Source organism: Pristiophorus japonicus, chromosome 1 (assembly GCF_044704955.1).
Source record: "Pristiophorus japonicus isolate sPriJap1 chromosome 1, sPriJap1.hap1, whole genome shotgun sequence".
NCBI classification, from domain to species: Eukaryota; Metazoa; Chordata; class Chondrichthyes; family Pristiophoridae; genus Pristiophorus; species Pristiophorus japonicus.
The window spans coordinates 490,495,159-490,517,966 of record NC_091977.1 but is presented as its reverse complement, the minus strand read 5'-3'; positions in this window follow the sequence as shown (position 1 = coordinate 490,517,966).

The window sequence follows — 22,808 nt, the reverse complement described above, 5'->3', positions numbered from 1 at the left end:
GAGGCCTCCTTAAGTACAGGTGCTCCCAAGGGATTGTGAGATCCCTTGGGACTCCAGGGGTTGAGCCCTCTGGTGGTTACACAAGGTATTTACAGGTTTACATATGTAACTACACTCCCCCGCAAAGTCAATAGTATAACTATTTACAAGGTGAGTCGATCTGGGGCCCTTCATTCCTGGTGGATTGTCTCAGCGCAAATGCTGGTTTTGGTGAGTCATTTGTTGGGCCCTCGCTGGGCTGCTGTACAGCTGGCCTTGCTGGACTGCCTGGTGTGATGAGTCTTGCTGGGCTGCTGCGGGTGATGGGTTCTGCTTCGTGGTCAACCGCTGTGTCGGTTGCAACTGGTGTGTGTGTTGGGATGTCAAAAAAGGTAGGGTCCAATGTGAATTGCTCTGGATCGTCCGTGAATCTGAGTTTGGTTTGGTCCAAATGTTTCCTGTAGGTGAGTCCATTTGAAAATTTGACCCAAAACACCCTACTCCCCTCTTTGGCCACAACAGTGCCGGGAAGCCACTTGGGACCTTGTCCATAGTTCAACACAAATACAGGATCATTAATTTCAATTTCGCGTGACACATTTGCGCTATCATGATATGCACTTTGTTGAAGCCGCCTGCTCTCTACCTGTTTACGTAGATCAGGGTGGACTAACGAGAGCCTTGTCTTAAGTGCCCTTTTCATGAGCAGTTCAGCGGGTGGATTCCCAGTGAGCGAGTGGGGTAACTAAGCAGGACTCGGGATAGGCAAGTCTGCAGTGAGCCTTCAGTTACCCTTTTCAAGCTCTGCTTGATTGTTTGCACTGCTTTCTCTGCCTGACCATTGGATGCTGGTTTGAACAGGGCAGATGTAACATGTTTGATCCCCTTGCAGGTCATGAATTCTTTGAACTCAGCAATGATTGAAACACGGCCCGTTGTCGCTCACAAAGACATCAGGCAGGCCGTCCGTGGCAAACATGGCCCGCAGGCTTTCAGTGGTGGCAGCGGACATGCTTGCTAACATTATCTCACATTCAATCCATTTGAAGTATGCATCTATAACCACTAGGAACATTTTACCCAAGAACGGGCCTGCACAGTCGACATGGACCCTAGACCATGGTTTGGCGGACCAAGACCATAAACTTAGTGGCGCCTCCCTGGGTGCGTTGCTTAACTGTGAACATGTGTTACATTTGTGAAAGCAGCACTCTAAGTCTGCATCGATACCGGGCCACCACACGTGGGATCTGGCTATCGCTTTCATCATTACAATGCCTGGGTGGGTACTGTGGAGATCACTAATGAAGGTGGCCCTGCCCTTTTTGGGTACCACTACCCGATTACCACACAGAAGGCAGTCTGCCTGTATAGACATTTCATCTTTGCGCCGCTGGTACGGCTTTATCTCTTCCTGCATTTCTAATGGGACACTGGAAGCACAGTTTTTTTACTAAGGACAGTAAGGGGTCCTGGCTCGTCCAGGTTCTAATCTGTCGGCTGGTAATGGGTGATTGCTTACTCTCGAATGCTTCCATTACCATGACTAAATCTGCGGGCTGTGCCATTTCCACCCCCGTGGTAGGCAATGGCAGCCAACTGAGAGCATTAGCACAGTTTTCTGTGCCTGGCTTGTGGCGGATGTATGTGGACAACGTGAGCGCCCATCTCTGGATGCGGGCCGATGCATTCGTGTTTATCCTCTTACTTTCAGAAAAAAGGGATATCAGTGGCTTATGGTCAGTTTCCAATTCAAATTTGAGCCCAAACAGATATTGATGCATTTTCTTTACCCCATAAACACACGCTAACGCTTCTTTTTCGATCATGCTGTAGGCTCTCTCAGCCTTAGACAGACTTTTGGATGCATAAGCAACCGGTTGCAATTTTCCAGATTGTTGGAATACACACCCGACACCGTATGACGATGCATCACATGCTAGTACCAAAAACTTACATGGATCATACAACACAAGCAATTTGTTTGAGCATAACAGTTTTCAAGCTTTTACAAAGGCAGTTTCTTGGCTTTTACCCCAAACCCATTCGTCTCCTTTACGCAGTAAGGCATGCAGTCGTTCGAACAGTGTGCTGAGACCCGGTAAGAAGTTGCCACAGTAGTTCAGGAGTCCCAGAAACGACCGCAGCTCCATCACGTTCTGTGGCCTCGGTGCATTCTTGATTGCCTCTGTCTTCGAAGCGGTGGGCTTGATGCCGTCCGCTGCGATTCTTCGCCCCAGGAACTCCACTTCAGGCACCAGGAAAATGCACTTCAAGTATTTTAATCTGAGTCCCACGCAGTTGTACCAACTAAGAACCTCCTCCAGGTTCTGCAGATGCTCAACGGTGTCCTGACCTGTAACCAAGACATCGTCCTGGAAGACCACCGTGCGCGGGATCGACTTCAGTAAGCTTTCCATGTTTCTCTGGAATATCGGCTGATCGAATCCCAAATGAGCATCTGTTGTAAATGAAGAGACCTTTGTGCGTGTTGATGCAGGTGAGGCCCTTCGATGATTCCTCCAGCTCCTGCGTCATGTAGGCCGAGGTCAGGTCCAGCTTCGTGAACGTCTTTCCTCCCGCCAGCGTCGCAAAAAGGTCGTCTGTCTTTGGTAGTGGGTATTGATCCTGCAGGGAGAAACGATTGATAATTACTTTGTAATCACCACAGATTCTGATGGTGCCGTCTCCCTTGAGGACTGGAACAATCGGACTGGCCCACTCATTGAATTCGATCAGCGAAATGATGCCCTCTCGTTGCAGCCAGTCCAGCTCGATCCCCACCCTCTCTCTCATAATGTACGGTACTGCTCTCGCCTTGTGATGGATGGATCGCGCCCCTGGAGTTAGGTGGATCTGCACTTTTGCTGCTTGGAACTTCCCGATGCCTAATTCGAACAGCGAGGGGAATGAGAGCGTCGGATGTCGTCCCTGTTCCAACATACCTTTCCCAGCCAGCTCCTGCCGAGCAGCGTGGGACCATCACCCGGTACCACCCAGAGTGCACCTCTCCATCGTAGGAGACCTTTACAGTTGCACTGCCAATTAAGGGAATCAGTTCCTTTGTGTAAGTTTGCAGTTTAGTGCGAATGGGAGTCAGGACTGGCCTTGAGGCCTTGCTACACCACAATTTATCGAAAGTCTTTTTGCTCATAATGGACTGGCTCGCACCTGTGTCCAGCTCCATTGACACCGGGAGTCCATTTAATTCAACCTTCAGCATTATCTGAGGACACTTTGTCGTAAATGTGTGCACCCTATATATCTCTGCCTCCTTGGTCTGAGGCTCTGGTTCATCGTGATCTGCCCTGGATCTGTCCTCATCTGCAACATGGTGGTTTGCAGGATTAGCAGGGTTTGCAGCTCGCGAGCACATACATTGGAGATGTCCCATTGTTTCACAGTCCTTGAAAACGTATCCTTTGAAGCGGCATGAATGGAAATGATGATCACCCCCGCAGTGCCAACAAGGCCTAGCATTCATCACCCTTGATGGTGGACTTTGAGACATCTGCGGATGTGCAGCTGCAGGCATGTGAGGCCTGCCCTGTACATTGCAATTCAAAAACAACATTACTTTGTTCACAGTACTTGTAGCAGCACTTGTGTGCTGAGAGATTTGCTTGGTATTGTCATTGGTGGCAATGAACACCTGGGCTATCGCTGTGGCTTTACTCAAGGTTGGGATCTCTACAGTCAAAAGTTTGCGAAGTATCACTTCATGGCCAATGCCAAATACAAAGAAGTCCCTGCACATGTGCTCCAAATGTCCTTCAAATTTGCAATGTCCTGCAAGGCGTCTTAGCTCAGCGACATAGCTCGCCACTTCCTGGCCTACATGTAGAACTGGTACCTCGCCTTCAGAATGCTTTCCTTCAGGTTCAGATGCTCCCAGCCCAGTGTGCACAAATCATCGTAGGATTTCTCTGTGGGTTTCGCTGGAGCAAGCAGATTTTTCATGAGGCCAATACGTTGGTGCCCTGAAAACGCTGAGGAGAATTGCCCTTCATTTGGCAGCGTTCGCTTCTCCTTCCAGCTCGTTGCCCACAAAGTATTGGTCGAGTCACTCCACAAAGGTTTCCCAATCATCTCCCTCTGAAAATTTCTCCAGGATGACCACTGTTCCCTGCATCGTTGGGTTCGTCATCTGTATCTCGTCGCCAGTTGTTATGGATGAATAAAGAGTCTGACCAGATACTGTGAGCTCAAAGTAAAGTGTGACCTTAGTCTTTTATTACAGGTCTCCAGAGTTCCTTTCCAGCCTGTGAGGCCTCCTTAAGTACAGGTGCTCCCAAGGGATTGTGAGATCCCTTGGGACTCCAGGGGATGAGCCCTCTGGTGGTTGCACAGGTTTACATATATAACAAGTTGTAGCACTCCACTCCTACCAACACCCCATCTGAGATCTGTTACCTCACCATCACCCCATCTGACATCTACTACCTCACCACCACCTCAACTGAGATCAGTTATCGCAGCAAAGATGTAAGATTAAATCTGATGTACATAGCTCAGCACTAGATCACTCAGTAAATTTATCAACTGAACAGCCAGGAGTAATTCATTACCTTCTCCTTAAGGGGGCAGGAAAGAAGAATGAGAGAGAATTTCTCCAGGGAACCTCTGATCTCCCACCATGACTTTGGCGGACACTCTGGATGAACAGTCGTTTTTAGCCATTGACGCTGTTTCCCCAGGGTTCTGCCAATCTTCTGCCAGAGATGATTCAAACATCACCCCACCCCACCCCAGAAATTCCAGGCAGATTATTTTAGAAAAGGTTTTTGTAGCCTATGTAGTACTGCTTTCCTACCATCAAGTGGCACTGCTGAACTTTATAAATCCCTGTGAATAGTTCAGTCCAAATATTTTGTGCAGTGTATGCAACATGAAGAGCAACAGTAAGGGTGGTCATAGTGGATAATCCACATATATTCCAAATGTATCAAGAGTAGCATGGTATTTGTGTAAGAAATGGATTTATGTGGGAGAGGCATTTGTTACCTCTGGCTGTTGCAATAATGTTTGGCATTCATGAAATTAAGACCGCTTCCCCTGTTACCCGCACAGTTAGAACATGGGCTGTGTTGTTGGTAGTACATAATACATAATATTTACACAATATACCACGTGCAAGTCTGCATGCACAGCAGCGAACCCTGAGGCAGTGACTGGCTAAGCAAAGTTGCATGAATTGTTACATTTTCACGGACAGGGGAAATTCCCCAGCACTGCCCCCTCACCAATCCCAACTAGAGTGTAGTGATTTTTTTTTTACATCGCTTTCTTTCCTCCGCCATGCTGTCAATACAGAAACAAGTCCAGCTGCAAAGTGCTTGCTCTAAATATTCCTGATGACAGGAGCTATGACTCACTTAGAGCAGGGATTATCAGTCATAGTGAGCTCTAACTCCACTTGCACTGTCAGTGGTGCAGCAGCTGTTGAGTTTCCATAAGCCTCCCTCCGGTGTGATTTCCCTTCTAGTCAATATTATGCATTTGTTGGGGTAAAAGGAAGACTTCTTTCCCTCGTGGGGGACTACCTGGTATAGGTAATCGACATCTGCCCTTTAGATTGGGGTAAAAGGAAGACTTCTCTCCCTCGGGGTGGACTACCTGGTATAGGTAGTCGACACCTCACCCTTCGCCCTCCATATAACGACCACGAATCAAACAAACGAAACCTTAGGTTCAACCGGCTTTATTTCGAGCAATTGCAAGGGAAAGTTCAATTGTGAAACCTTCAAAATACAAGAGGTTTCAAGAATAATTTATACAGGTTTTGGAGAGGAGCTACCCTCCTACAAAATCATCGATAGCTCTATTGCTATCAGCGGAGTTACATTGATTTGTTGACTCTTATCAGACTGGCTCTGAGTGGTACATGCAATTGTCCATCTCCCATCATATGTTAATTGTGTTTGTTCCGTGATTTGCACTTTGCCATAGTCTATATGACGCCTGAAGTAACTGTTTCAAAATACTGGGTTTATTATCTCTTCCTCAGAGACTTCTAATCAAAATTGTAACTGCTGACTTCTGCTGTTTTGTTAAGTGTTACTAAGGTTAACCATACAGTTTTAATGCGTTATAAGTGTGCTATACCTACATAAGCAAATGTTACATACAATAGGCAATTATTCCTCAGGCCCTCCTAATACTGATTAGTTCACTACCTTCAGCATTTTGCTGTGACCACCTATCTGTCTGCTCTTTGCCTGCTACAATTCTATATCCCTTACACATTGCATTGCGTATCCTTCCACTGGCCACTGTAAGTTGGGCATGAGGCCAGCTCTTCCCGTCCTGGGGAGAGGGGCAGAATTTTCCACATGAATAACTGGTAGATCTTAGATTATCTGGTGCAGAACACTGCCTCCTTTCATACACACTGTTAAATCCCACAAGATGTACTGAGGTGATTGTCTGACTCTTCCCTCAGACTTTACTGTTTCCTGCCCTTCATTCAGCCTTTTGCTTCCTCAGTTTACCTCATCTACCTTGCCTGCTCTTTCATTCTTGGTGATGTTCTGCGCTGTGGGCCATGTAGGCCCTTTTGCTTTCTTAATTTTTAAAAAGGGTAAATGGAGGATACATACTGGGCACCCACTGGATATTATAGTTTCTTCTCCAGAATAGTATCTCTTCTTTTCCTTTCTTTTCCTCATTGGCTTCTGGCTCTTGGATGAGGCAACTCTCTCTTGTATTGTGCGCAAATGTGACCCTTGATGGTGTGTGCTGACAATCTATTCGAATTTGTTTAGGGAGCAGGTTACAGCGGAGTATAATCTTGACCTCTTCTGATGTGCAGGCACACACACTCCCAGTAGAGGATCTCTGATAGTGATTAGGAGCTGAACCATGCTCAATTCGGGTGGATGGAGTGTATCTGTTGTGTATATGTTGTGATCACAAGGTATCACAATTGTGTGGGTCAGGCTCAATGGACCAGATGGTCTTTACCTCTCTGTCATTGTTCGTATGTTCATATGTAATTTTCCCCCTCACCCAACCCAGAAACACTAAGGTCTATTGCAGCACCCTTATTGTCATTCCACTGAGATCAGCTAACTCAGCACTTTCCAAGTGTTGAATCTTGGACCCATCCAATCGTACATAGAATTACTTAGAAATTACAGCACACACAAAGGCCATTCAGCCCAACTGGTCTATGCCAGTGTTTATGCTCCACATGAGCCTCCTCCCATCCTACTTTATCTAACCCTGTCAGCATAACCTTATATTCCGTTCTTCCTCATGTTCTTATCTAGCTTCCTCTTAAATGCACCTATGCTGTTTGCCTCAATTACTCCAGGTGGTAGTGAGTTCCACATTCTTACCATTTTCTGGATAAAGACGTTTCTCCTGAATTCCTTATTGGATTTATTAGTGACTGTTTTATATTTATATGTATGAGTCAGCTGCTTATGGAATAAGCTTGCTGAGCTATAGGGAAAGCCGGGGATCCCCCTTTGAAAGGGGGTCCTGTCAAGAGGTGTCCCTTTTGCTTTGCACCTTCAGTTTCCCAAATGTTGCTTTGTTCGCTTGCTTATGAAAAAGCAATGCCAGCAAATCAGCAGCTGCATATCGGAATGAAACTCAAATCGACTATGTGGCAACGCAAATCATAAATTATGGTTTCTTGTAACTGGTTTACCAGCATTATCTGTCTGTCTATTAATCTCCATCATGCAATTAATACATTCCCACTAATTTCATTTTGGCGCCTGAGTGTATTACACATAATCAAATGAATTACATTTTTAAAGATCTCCAACTCATTAAACTATTTGTATTGGTCACTATAAGTGCATCTGAAGCAGTTTGCAAAGATACTTTGCTGGAAGATAATATCTATGTGGTGAATTACGAGTCTCCCATAATCACTTGTTCCAGTGTTATACAAACAGGGACTCCTCCAAAGGGCAATGGAGCAAAAAATTGCCTCAGAGACAATAGCAACTGACAGCGACATGCAAATATGGACCTGGGGTGATTGGCTGTACTCAAATATGAGCCAGAGAGATGAGTCAGGGGGTGGATTAATTTTAACCCTACTCACCAGGTGAAACATTTAAATCAAGGGGTTTACTTAACTGCTTGAAATTCAACCTTTTCCTGATGTTGCCGACTTTAACTTACAGGGTCCTACAAACAAATGAGGTGCTCTGCTATAGCAGCCGGTGGTTTCTTGGTTTCTTTCTTTCTTTCTTGGTTTCTTTCTTTTCTTTCTATCTTTTCTTTCTTTATATCTTTCGTTCCTGGGAATATAATAACTTCTCATTTTGAAGACCCAAAGTGAGCACCAATCAATCTCACCATGTTACATGCCAAAATAAAGCTGCTTTTACTGCGCCTCAACCTGAAAAAGCACCACTTACAGTACTTGTGGAACATTCCCAAACAAGGAAGATTTATTTCTGTGAACTATATCTAAATATATAAGAAAAGGGTTCAAAATAATGTTTAGTATCACACAAAGGAAATATGCCCCTTCTTCAGTGCCCCTTGTAATTTTTTGTTCCTTGGATGCAAGCATTGTTGGCAAGACCAGCATTTATTGCCCATCCCTAATTGCCATCTTCTTGAATAAGTGGTTTGCTAGGCCATTTCAGAGTCAATCACCTTGTGGATCTGGAGTCACATATAGGCCAGATCTTCTTCCACTAAAGGACCATAGTGAACCAGATGGGTTTTTATGACAAACTGTAGTATCCATGCTAGCTTTTTTAATTCCAGATTGATTTAATTAATGGAATTTAAATTCCCAGCTGCCATGGTGGAATTTGAACTCATGTCTCTGGATCATTAGTCCAGTAGCATAACTAGTGTGCTACCATACCCCTATACTAAAGTTAACAATTTAGTGCCATTTACTGTTGAATTATAGGCAGTTTTGTGTTGTGGGCTCACACCAATTTGCTAAGAGCCCAAATTCAAGTGAGGCACTTTCAGCCAGCTGACTTCCAGTGTTAGTATAACACTACTGCTGCTGGGTCTATTCCTGGTTACACTGCAGGACAAATTACATAGAATTTACAGCATTTGGCTCAACTGGTTTATGCTCCACGTGAGCTTCCTCCCACCTTATTTCATCTAATCCTATCAGCATAACATGAGATTTGTGTATGCCCAGTTGCAAACTCTACATTGAAGTAACTTGCAATGGAGAATCTGGTGCGTGTGTAGCTCTACCAGGTTTCATTTGTGATTTTACAGTCGGATCGGACTCTCTTTCTCTCCTTCAGTGGAAACTGCTTTTTGGCTTTTACATTTGGGCCAAGAGGTCGGCCGACCCAAGTAGCACTGCTAACAATTTCACCACCTCTGGCACCCAACAGTTACAGGCACCCTGGGAAGGAAAGGGGACTAGGGAAAAAGGGAAAGGAAAAAGGAAAGGGAAAAGGAAATGGAAAGAAAGAAAGGAACGAATTGTATTTTTAAAGCGCCTTTTGCAACCTCAGGATGCCCCAAAGTGTTTTGCAACCAAGGAGGTACTTCTACAGAAGTGTAGTCACTGTTGTAATGTAGGAAATGCAGCAGTGAATTTTCCCGGAGCAAGATCCCACAAACAACAATGAGATAAATGATCAGACAATCTGTTTTAATGATGTTGTTTAAGGGATAAATATTGGCCAGGTCACTGAGGAGAACTCCCCTGCTCTTCTTCAAAATAATGCAAAGGGGTCTTTTAAGTCCACCTGAGAGGACAGATAGGGCCTCAGTTTAATGACTCATCTGAAAGATAGCACCCCCCTCAGTGCTGCACTGGAGTTTCAGCCTAGATTTTGTGCTCAAGTCTCTGGAATGGGACTTGAACCCACAACCTTCTGCCTCAGAGGTGAAAGTACTGCCACCTGAATCAGAAGCACTTCCTCGACACCATAGGAGGGCTTAATGAAGTTCTCAGGACTGTTACAGTAAATCTGCCCTTGGACATCACATCCTACCACACCAGGAATTTAGAAACACATTGAGGGCCATCCTGACAGAAGTTCAAACTGGTTCCCTGAGTTTACCTTGCTGAAACCAATGGCCTGAATCCAATCAAACACTCATCCATTTTCTGAACCTTGGCTTATTTACATTTAGAAGCACAACTGATGGCAGGAGATCTGCAGATCTGCCACCAATTACATTCCTATAGTGTAAAAATGCACCTTTATGAGTCTCACTCAATTTCCTCTTTCAAAGTTGCAAAACTCAAGTACCTGTCTTGAAATCCATGTCCCTCAGGTGAAAGTATACCATCTGACCCACTGCATCATCCAGTCCCTCTGTACTGTTGATTTTTGAACCTTTTTATTTCACGCAGCACTGTCTTCTTATAATTTGTTGTTTATTTTGAGAAATAAAAAGAGAACACTAAAATTGGTCTCAGCATCCCTGTGCAGGAGCAGGCGAGAAATCAGGTGGGCCCAGCCAGTGAGTGGCAGATGTGGACAGAAATGTGCTCGGTTGTAGTTTCCTCCACAATCAAATAGCTTGCCAATGCTCATTGTTGGACTCCCACATAAAGAATAGGCAGCTGGTGGAAGTATTGGTGGGGCCCATAGAACTGTACTCGAGCACAGATAAGTGACAACTTTAGGAGAGGAAGGAAGAAAAGATTAACACATTGAACCTGGAACTTGCTGAATTGTAGTTTGTTCAATATTTTGGCTTCTACTCTGAGGTAATCCAGTTAATGAGACCGCAGCACTGACCTCTAGCATCCAAAATATTTCTGGATAATTTTCATCAATATTAAGGACAATGATAATAAGGTGTCCTGCTTCAGTACTGCTGGTCCAAGATGAGGCTACACTGTGCTTAATATATAAGACCAGTGATGCTTTACATTTTCTGCTGAGCATTTAACTGTTGCAGTATGCTGCGCAGAGTAATGTTGATTCTCTGACGTTCTCCATGAAGCCTTTAGTCCTTCAGCGCCATGTCTAAGTAGACATTCTTCACGTGTGACAGTTGGCAGGCTAGTCCTCAGCCAATGTCCTCGCTTTCTCGCAATGCACTGGATGGTGAGCAGGAGTGGGAACCGCAGTTGACTTTTTTTCCCGCTCCTAGTCCCTGGTCCAGGATCATTCAAGCCATTTGCAGCAACCCCACCATGACCTCAGCCAAAATCAGCTGACACAGCACAGACCAAGCAACAAACCTGTAACTTCCTGACCAATAAAGCTTCAAATCATTTGCGTTTACCCATTAGGAGACTGGAGTGGGAATGGGAGCTAGACAGAGAATTTTGATATAGCCCACCATCTGGGTTATATTGGATGCCAGGTTAACTGGGTTACTAACTGCATTGGGTATCAGGTTATATTGGATACCAGGTTATGTTGGATACAGTATATATTATACTACCCAATATAATTAGCAGCTAATATAACCTGCTACCCAACATAACCCAGTATGCAATATAACCAGTGCCCAATATAGATTGATACCAAATATAATCTGATATCTGAAGTAACATCTTCTCTAGTATAACCCTTTACCCAATACAACCCAATACACTCCTCACCATTGTGGTGGGCCCATTGGTGTTAACGAATTTGCCCGCTATATGTGGTGGACAGTAAAACCATATAATAGGTTGGTTGAACATATAACCAAGTTCAGTCACCACTCCTTACCATTGTGTACATATCTTCATCATAGGAAGCCCCTCGAAATGAGGATGATTTGCTTCCACGCCAAAAAAAAAAGGATGAGTTCACAGGTGTTTCGAATGAAGAACCCGAACTACATCCTAAAGGGTGGAAGATGCCTGTGCATGGATTTTTTTGAACATGTGGTGGCCGATGCATACCAGCCACCACACGGGCTTGACAGAGCTAGGTCTTGGTCCAGTGGCAAGGATTACCCAAGACAACTGGAGACCTGCTCTGCTACACGGTCCTAGTGCACACACATATCGCAGTGTGTGCTGGCCCGTGCTGCCCCTGGGCCCTTACCACTTCTGGGCCCCGAACTCACGCCTCACCTGGGCCCCAATCACATCCCTCCACAGTTTCTCACAGCTCCTTCGCCCCTATCGCCGCTCCTGCTGCATCTGCCCACACTCCAATCACCAACCTGGACCTTACTGACGTCACTCTTCGCTGCCGTTGCCCTCCTGCACCAGCTCACGCTGTACCTCGTAGTGACCTCCACGCTGCTCCCTGGGCCGCACGTCGCTCCTTTTATGGTCCCGACCTGCCGCTGATGTTCTCTCGCAGATCGGGGCCTCCACAGTGTACATATATGTCACTGTTTGAGGATTTTGCCACTTGGATTTCATCACAGTTTCTCTTATTGGAGCATTTGTAAGTCACTGAGTTGCAGTGGCTACGCAACAGCCAATGGCAACAAAGAAAGCATTGAGTGACTTTAGTGCCCAATCAACTGAAGTCCAATTACCAAGAAAAAGGGCCGATAAGCAGAGCCATTTCCCAAGCAGACCTCCCAACTCCAAGATTTCAAAACAACAATGTTTAAATCGGTAAATATAGGGGATTAATGAGGTGCGAAGAACTTATTGAACACATATATGTTACAAGCAGAGCGTTTGTAATTGACTCCTGTGGTAATGGCAAGTCCTACTTGCCCGATATAGGCGAATGCACGTGAAGCAGGGACGATATAAATGTTGGGGACTGTAGCCAGAAAACCCATTCTTGTGATATATTCTTACAACATCACGAACAAACACACTCTATAAGATAACTCCGACATAAAACTGTCATCATGTGACCTTGCCACATAATCCTTTATTATTTACATCAGTAGTTGCAGTACATCAGTAGTACACGAGGTGGAGCAGTAGTTACACACAAAAAAAGATATGGGGTCAAAATTGCTCCCCGCCCAAAAGGGGGCGCACGCACCCCGATTCACTGGTTTTTACCACAGCTGTGGTTGAGGTTGCCTCTTGAGTGAAATTCCGCTCTTTGTTGTTTTTTTTAATGCGGATCGAAAGTCGTTCTTAATGGGGGCGGTGACGAAACTAGAGGGTTGGATACGCGGCGGAGGCAACACCTGAGGGGCGGAAGTTGGGCGTGGTGCGGAATGACCACCGCAATGACGTAATCACGGCACCGCATCACCACGGCTCTCCCCTTCACTTAAAGGGGAGAGCCTTCGTGATTTTAAAACTTCGGTCCACTGGGCCACCAAGGAGGGTTTCGGCCAGGCCAGCAGCCTGCCACCCAAGAGGGCATGCCAGGTTGCCTGTTGGTGGCCCGGCCGAACCCAGGGGCATAATTTTCGGGTTGATATAGTAGTTGGCCAACAAAAAAAAAACATGGCGGCAGTGGTAGTGCATCCTCCCCTTTAAGGTCTAAGCATGCCTTCACAAAATGTCCAGCTTATGGACAGATTTGAGCGATGTGTTGTCCCAGGCACTGATAGCACAATTTCAATGTAATGTTATCTTGGCTGGTTCCTGAGGCCTTGGGGCCCAACTTCCTCTAACTTGTAACCTGCAGATGATTCACCTCAGTTGTCTGACGATTGAAAATGGCACAAAATTCTCGGGAGTATTGGTCAGCCATATCCATTGACATAGCTGTCTGACAAACTAAATCAAAAGCCAAGTTAGGGATGTTAAGTCTTGAATAAAGAGTCAGACTAGATATTGCAAGTTCAAAGTAAGGTCTGGCCGTAGTCCTTTATTACAGATCTCAGAGTGCCTCTGCAGTCTGTGAGGACTCCTTATATACAGATGCTCCCAAGGGATTGTGGGATCACTTGGGACTCCAGGGCATGGTTGGACATGGTATTTACAGGTTTACATACCTAACAAAGGATTGCCAACAATTTTCTTCTGATTTCTTCATTTTGCATCCCACAAACAATGCTCAGTCCTGAAAGTTTCCGAAATCGCAGTGAATGGATAGCTTTTTGAAAGCTATAATGTACTCACTGATACACTCATCAATTAATTGATCTTGTATTCCAAAAAAATAACTTTCAGCAACTTCCAGGGGCTCAGGATTGTCATCATCATCATAGGCAGTCCCTCGGAGTCGAGGCTGACTTGCTTCCACACTAGAAATGAGTTCTTAGGTGACTGAAGAGTCCAAAGTTGCCACATAAAAGGTTACTGCACAAGATAAAAGTTCATGGAGTTGGGGGTGATATATTAGCACAGGTAGAAGATTGGCTAACTAGCAGAAAACAGAAAGTCAGGATGAATGGTTCATTCTCGGGTTGGCAATCAGTAACATAGAACCCTTGAAACAGAAAATAGGTGCAGAAATAGGCCATTCGGCCCTTCGAGCCTGCACCGCCATTCAATGAGTTCATGGCTGAACATGCAAATTCAGTACTCCATTCCGGCTTTCTCACCATACCTCTTGATCTCCCTAGTAGTAAGGACTGCATCTAACTCCTTTTTGAATATATTTAGTGAATTGGCCTCAACAACTTCCTGTGGTAGAGAATTCTACAGGTTCCCCACTCTCTGGGTGAAGAAGTTTCTCCTCATCTCGGTCCTAAATGGCTTACCCCTTATCCTTAGACTGTGACCCCTGGTTCTGGACTTCCCCAACATTGGGAACATTCTTTCTGCATCTAACCTGTCTAAACCCGTCAGAATTTTAAACGTTTTTATGAGATCCCCTCTCATTCTTCTGAACTCCAGTGAATACAAGCCCAGTTGATGCAGTCTTTCTTGATATGTCAGTCCCGCCATCCCGGGAATCAGTCTGGTGAACCTTCGCTGCAGTCCCTCAATAGCAAGAATGTCCTTCCTCAAGTTAGGAGACCAAAACTGTACACAGTACTCCAGGTGTGGCCTCACCAAGGCTCTGTACAACTGTAGTCACACCTCCCTGCCCCTGTACTCAAATCACCTCGCTATGAAGGCCAACATGCCATTTGCTTTCTTAACCGCCTGCTGTACCTGCATGCCAACCTTCAATGACTGATGGACCGTGACACCCAGATCTCGTTGCACCTCCCCTTTTTCTAATCTGTCACCATTCAGATAATAGTCTGTCTCTCTGTTTTTACCACCAAAGTTGATAATCTCACATTTATCCACATTATACTTCATCTGCCATGCATTGCCCACTCACCTAACCTATCCAAGTCACTCTGCAGCCTCATAGCATCCTCCTCGCAGCTCACACTGCCACCCAACTTAGTGTCATCCGCAAATTTGGATATACTACATTTAATCCCCTCGTCTAAATCATTAATGTACAATGTAAGCAGATGGGACCCCAGCACAGGACCTTGCGGTACTCCACTAGTCACTGCCTGCCATTCTGAAAACTACCCATTTACTCCGACTCTTTGCTTCCTGTCTGCTAACCAGTTCTCAATCCACGTCAGCACACTACCCCCAATCCCATGAGCTTTAACTTTGCACATTAATCTCTTGTGTGGGACCTTGTCAAAAGCCTTCTGAAAGTCCAAATACACCACATCAACTGGTTCCCCCTTGTCCACTCTATTGGAAACATCCTCAAAAAATTCCAGAAGATTTGTCAAGCATGATTTCCCTTTCACAAATCCATGCTGACTTGGACCTATCATGTCACCTCTTTCCAAATGCGCTGCTATGACATCCTTGATAATTGATTCCATCATTTTACCCACTACCAATGTCAGGCTGACCGGTCTATAATTCCCTGTTTTCTCTCTTCCTCCTTTTTTAAAAAGTGGGGTTACATTGGCTATCCTCCACTCCATAGGAACTGATCCAGAGTCAATGGAATGTTGGAAAATGACTGTCAATGCATCCACTATTTCCAAGGCCACCTCCTTAAGTACTCTGGGATGCAGCCCATCAGGCCCTGGGGATTTATCGGCCTTCAATCCCATCAATTTCCCCAACACAATTTCCCGACTAATAAGGATTTCCCTCAGTTCCTCCTTCTTACTAGACCCTCTGACCCCTTTTATATCCGGAAGGTTGTTTGTGTCCTCCTTAATGAATACCGAACCAAAGTACTTGTTCAATTGGTCTGCCATTTCTTTGTTCCCCGTTATGACTTCCCCTGATTCTGACTGCAGGAGACCTACGTTTGTCTTTACTAACCTTTTTCTCTTTACATATCTATAGAAGCTTTTGCAGTCCGTCTTAATATTCCCTGCAAGCTTCCTCTCGTACTCTATTTTCCCTGCCCTAATCAAACCCTTTGTCCTTCTCTGTTGAGTTCTAAATGTCTCCCAGTCCCCGGGTTCACTGCTATTTCTGGCCAATTTGTATGCCACTTCCTTGGCTTTAATACTATCCCTGATTTCCCTTGATAGCCACGGTTGAGCCACCTTCCCTTTTTTATTTTTATGCCAGACAGGGTTGTACAATTGTAGTCGTTCATCCTTCCATTCTCTAAATGTCTGCCATTGCCCATCCACTGTCAACCCCTTAAGTATCATTCGCCAATCTATCCTAGCCAATTCATGCCTCATACCTTCAAAGTTACCCTTCTTTAAGTTCTGGACCATGGTCTCTGAATTAACTGTTTCATTCTCCATCCTAATGTAGAATTCCACCATATTATGGTTACTCTTCCCCAAGGAGCCTCGCACAACGAGATTGCTAATTAATCCTCTCTCATTACACAACACCCAGTCTAAAATAGCTTCCACCCTCGTTGGTTCCTCGACATATTGGTCAAGAAAACCATGCCTTATGCACTCCAGGAAATCCTCCTCCACCGTATTGCTTCCCAATCTCTATGCATATTAAAGTCACCCATGATAACTGCTGCCCCTTTATTGCATGCATCCCTAATTTCCTGTTTGATGCCCTCCCCAACATCACTACTACTGTTTGGAGGTCTGTACACAACCCCCACTAACGTTTTTTGCCCTTTGTTGTTCTGCAGCTCTACCCATATAGATTCCACATCATCCAAGCTAATGTCCTTCCTAACTATTGCATTAATCTCCTCTTTAATCAGCAATGCTACCCCACCTCCTTTTCCTTTTATTCTATCCTTCCTGAATGTTGAATACCTTTGGATGTTGAGTTCCCAGCCCTAATCATCCTGGAGCCACGTCTCTGTAATCCCAATCACATCATAGCTGTTAACATCTATTTGCACAGTTAATTCATCCACCTTATTATGGATACTTCTTGCATTAAGACACAAAGCCTTCAGGCTTGTCTTTTTAACACCCTTTGTCCTTTTAGAATTATGATGTAGTGTGGCCCTTTTTGTTTCTTGCCTTTGTTTACTCGGCCTTCCACTATTGCTTTTTACCTTTCTATCATCTGTTTCTGACTCCATATTACTTCGCCCTGTCTCGCTGCATAGGTTCCCATCCCCCTGCCATGTTAGTTTAAACACTCCCGAACTGCATTAGCAAATGTTACCCCCAGGTCATCAGTTCCAGTCCTGCCCAAGTGCAGACCGTCCCTTTTGTACAGGTCCCACTTCCCCCAGAACTGGTTCCAATGTCCCAGGAATTTGAATCCCTCCCTCTTGCACCACTACTCAAGCCATGTATTTATTCTAACTATCCTGCTCCCTCTACTCTGATTAGCACGTGGCACTGGTAGCAATCCAGAGATTACTACCTTTGAGGTTCTACTTTTTAATTTAACTCCTAGCTCCCTAAATTCAGCTTGTCGGACCTCTTCCCGCTTCTTACCTATATCGTTGGTACCACATGTACCACGACAACTGGCTGTTCACCCTCCCTCTCCAGAATGCTCTGCAGCCGCTCCGAGACATCTTTGAACCTTGCACCAGGGAGGCAACATACCATCCTGGAGTCGTGGTCGTGGCCGCAGAAACGCCTATCTATTCCCCTTACAATAGAGTCCCCTATCACTATAGCTCTCCCACTCTTTTTCCCGCCCTTCTGTGCAGCAGAGCCACCCATGGTGCCATAAACCTGGCTGCTGGTGCCTTCCCCTGGTAAGTCATCTCCCCCAACAGTATCCAAAATGCTGGAGTGTAGCAGGGATCAATGTTGGGACCCCAACTATTTTAAATCTATATTAACGAATTGGATGAAGGGACAGAGTGTAATGTAGCCAAGTTTGCTGATGATAAAAAGATGGGAGGAAAAGCAATATGTGAGTAGGACACAAAAAATCTGCAAAAGGACATAAATAGGCTAAATGAGTGGGCAAAAATTTGGTAGATGGAGTATAATGTTGGAAAGAAAAAAATCAAAGAGCAAGTTATTATTTACATGGAGAAAAAATGCAAAGTGCTGCAGTACAGCAGGGCCTAGAGGTCCTGGTGCATAAAACCCAAAAGGTTAGCATGCAAGTACATCAAGTGATCAGGGAGGCCAATGGAACCTTGGCCTTTAGTGCAAAGGGGATGGAGTATAAAAACAGGGAAGTCTTACTACAGCTATACAAGGTATTGGTGAGGCCACACCTGGAATACTGCGTGCAGTTTTGGCTTCCATATTTAAGAAAGGATAAACTTGCTTTGGAGGCGGTTCAGAGAAGGTTCACTAGGTTGATTCCAGAGATGAGGGGGTTGACTTATGAGGAAAGGTTGAGTAGGTTGGGTCCCTACTCATTGGAATTCAGAAGAATGAGAGGTGATCTTATTGAAACATATTAGATTATGAGGAGGCTTGACAAGGTGGATGCAGAGAGGATGTTTCCACTGATAGGGGAGACTAGAACTAGGGGGCATAATCTTAGAATAAGGGGCCGCCCATTTAAAACTGAGATGAGGAGAGAATTTCTTCTCTCAGAGGGTTGAAAATCTGTGGAATTTACTGCCTCAGAGAGCTGTGGAAGCTGGGTCTTGAATAAATTTAAGGCAGAGATAGTTTCTTAATCGATAAGGGAATAAGGAGTTATGGGGTGGCTGGCAGGGAAGTGGAGCTGAGTCCATGATCAGATCAGCCATGATCATATTAAATGGTGGAGCAGGCTCGAGGGGCCATATGGCCTACTCCTGCTCCTATTTCTTATGTTCTTATGTTCTTATGTTCAATGCGGGACCTACAGTCTCTGTGACAGGTCGTGCAAACCATGGTTGAAGGAAGAAGTGGGTGGGGTGCTTGGGTTGCCATAAGCTCCTTCCACTAACGACGCTTGGCTTTAGCTTGCTCTCGGCAAAGAGATTCGAGGTGTTCAGCGCCTTCCCGGATGCTTTTCCTGCCCTTGGGTGGTCTTGGGCCAGAGATTCCCAGGTGTCAGTGGAGATTTACATTTTTTCAAGGAGGCTTTGAGGGTGTCCTTGTAGCGTTTCCTATGCCCACCTGGGGCTTGCTTGCCGTGTCGGAGATCCGAGTAGAGTGCTTGTTTTGGGAGTCTCGTGTCAGGCATGTGGTTGATGTGGCCCATCTAGCAGAGCTGATCGAGCGTGATCAGTGCTTCGATGTTCGGGATATTGGCCTGAGCAAGGACACTGATATTGGTGCGCCTATCCTGCCAATTTATTTGCAGGATCTTGCGGAGACAGCGTTAGTGTTACTTCTCCAGTGTTTTGAGGTGCCTGCTGTACATAGTTCATGTATCTGAGCCACATAGGAGGGCAGGTATCACCACTGCTCTGTCGATCATGAGATTGTGCCCGTTTGAGGTCCTGGTCTTCAAACACTCTCTTCCTCAGGCGACCGAAGGCTGCACTGGCACACTGAAAGCGGTGTTGGACCTCGTCATTGATGTCTGTCCTTGTTGACAGTAGGCTCCCGAGGTATGGAAAATGGTTCATGTTGTCCTGGGCCTTGTTGTGGATTTTGATAACCAGGGGGCAGTGCTGTGTGGTGGGGTCAGGTTGGTAGAGGACCTTTGTCTTATGGATGTTTAGTGTAAGGCCCATGCTCTCGTATGCCTCGGTAAAGTGTTGACGATGGCTTGGAGTTCGGTCTCCGAGTGTGTGCTGACGCAGGCATCGTCTGCGTACTGTAGTTCAATGACCAAAGATGGGACGACCTTGGATCTGGCCTGGACGTAGTGGAGGTTGAACAGATTCCTGTTTGTCCTGTAATTTAGCTCCACTCCAGCGGGGAGCTTGCCGAGGGTGAGATAGAGAATTGCAGCAAGGAAGATCGAGAAGAGCGTTGGTGCCTTGCTTGACCCGAGTTCGAACATGGAAGGGGTCTGAGATGGATCCATTGGTCAGGATCATGGCTTGCATGTCATCGTAGAGCAGGCGGAGAATGGTGAAAAACTTTTGAGCGCAGCCGAATCTGAAAAGGACGCTTCATAATCCCTCACGGTTGACAGTTTCGAAGGCTTTTGTGAGGTTGAAGAAGGCCATGTAGTGCTGTTCTTTCTGTCAATGGCGTGTCTTCAGCGTGACAGGAACAAGCACATTTTTCAAGGTTTCATACACCTCGGGGCCTGCTTCAGTCAAGAAAATAGCCCTTTTCCTTTCTAAAACCACCTGGTTACAGTTTTCATCATCGGGCATTTCGACGGTACTATTCGCGGTGAAAAATATTTCTAGCCGCTCCACATATGCCTGAAAGTTTCTCGGTCACGATGGAATTCACCCAAGCACCCTATTATTCCCATAGGCATGGCCATCTGGACTCTGGCAATGTCAACAATTCAGCCAAGTGTGCTTAACTTTTGCCTTGGAGTTTTAGCTGTTCTGCAAAACAAAGAACCTCTCAGAGTCTCTCTGTTGGTTGGCAAGAGCATCCACCAAAATAAATTTCAGCTAGGGAATCCAGAAAACCTATCTTCATCACCAATATGATATATTCTTACTACATCACTAACAAATACACTGTACAAGATGGCTCTAAACAGAATTTAGATCATGTCATCTGAGCATGCCACATGATCCTTTATTATTTACATCAGTAGTTGCAGTACATCAGTAGTCCACTAGGTGAAGCAGTAGTCCACGAGTGGGAGTTATATCACAATTCTAAATCATAATCTAAACTGACACTTCAATTCACTGATGGAATGCTACACTGTCGGAGGTGACGTCCTTCAAATGAAATGTGAAACCGATGCGTTTTCTGCCCTTAAAGTGGATGTAAAAGATCCCATGGCACTATGTCAAAGAAGAGCAGGGGAACATTCCTCGTGTCATGGCCAAGATTTATCCCTCAACCAACATCACTGAAGCAGATAATCTGGTCATTTATTTAATTGCTGTTTGTGGGAATTTGCTGTGCGCAGTTTGGCTGCCGCATTTCCAATATTACAAAAGTGCCTACATTGCAAAAGTACCTCATTGATTGTAAAGTGCTTTGGGATGTCTTGCAATTGTGAAAGCACTATATAAATACAAATTTGTTTAAATCCAAAGAAGCCAATACCCAATATAACCTGGTATAAAATATAATCTGGTACCCAATATAACCTGATATCCAATGTAATTTGGTATATAATAATCTGGTGTCTAATATAACCCAGTAACTAAATAACCCAGTAGCCAACATAACCAAGTTCCCAATATAACTAGTACCCAATATATTTCATACTCAATATAACCTGAAACAGCCTGGTGTAAACTATGTCAGTACCCAATATAATAATGCCCAATATTAGATGGCACTCTGTGAAATCTGAACCTATTTCACAATTTGTGACATTCTATGTGAAACATTTAATTAACGAGATAATATTAAAAATCTAAAATGTCTTAGCCTTGATGTAATATAAATGGAATAGCTGTTAGTGAATTATGAAAAACAGATCGAAGGGGGTTAAAAAATAGAATAAAATTTGAATAACTAACAGATAAAATGATAAGTTGCCTTAAAAAAGAAAGGTACTGGAAATCTGAAATTAAAAGATAAAATGTTACAAATTCACAACAAAGGTGCCCTATTGAAAAGTTTTGTCTGCCTTACTTCTTTCAGATGCTGATAGACCTGCCTCACATTTCCAGAATGTTGTACCTAAAGAAGCATTTTCAATAACTGGGAGTAAAACCGGTTAAGTGGCTGCTGACACAGAGTGCCCGAGATGGGAAAACAATTCCATTCCTCAGCACTAATATTCCTCTCCTCAACGAACACCAAAACTTCACCCCCCCAAAAAAAATTGTCTGAGTTTCTGATCTTCTCAAATACGGTGAACCGACAGCTGCTGGTAGTGATATAATTATTGCTTTTAGAGAAAAAATATATAATTATATAGATCCTATTAAGAATGATATCTATTATTTTTTCCTTCGTGCCTTCACTACATGTGCTCTATGTGCTGATCAGGTAGTTTGTATTTAGATACTACCCAGATTAAAGAGCAAGATATCAGGGAATTACTTCGAGTGAAAAAAATATGAGCTGTAATTTCTCTTTCGGATCTGGTAGCTACTGAGAGATGCAGCTACATGGATTGAAGGGTAATGGTGTTACTTACATCCTGTTACGGTTTATTAAGGATTTGACGCAGGCTGGTTGCTGCTGATGAAGCTACTGAACTCTCCTCACCGTCCTTATGGGGTGTGCAAGGAGCACATTAACCACAAGAGCTGGCGCAATAAGTAAGGCTGGTTAAGTGGCTGAATTTTATCCATCTCTCGCCCACTCCCTCCCCCAACGTGAACATACATATATATCTCCGAAAGAAAGTTAATGACTTCACTAGCACCAATCCCTTCAATACTTTTAAATATATACCTCAAGGCCTTCTTCTTCTTAGCAAATTGGACTGTAACAAATCTTATTGAGTCACAGTGCCGCGATTAGAAGCAAATGGGTATGAGGAAAGCGACAAGGCTCAGTAAATGGGTTAGTTGATTTGCAACCATATAAATTGTTAACAAGGAAAGGAGGGTCTATTCCTGTTTGAAGAGTTTGAGCACTTTACTTTTCACCTCTAGGATCCCAATTCCAAATGACTGATTGGGTCCATAAGAGAAGATTTCCATCTTAGTTGGAAAAATGTCTCTAATTCACAGGTTTTGCTTGAGGACTTCAAGCAGGTAGATTGGGCCACTGTTAGA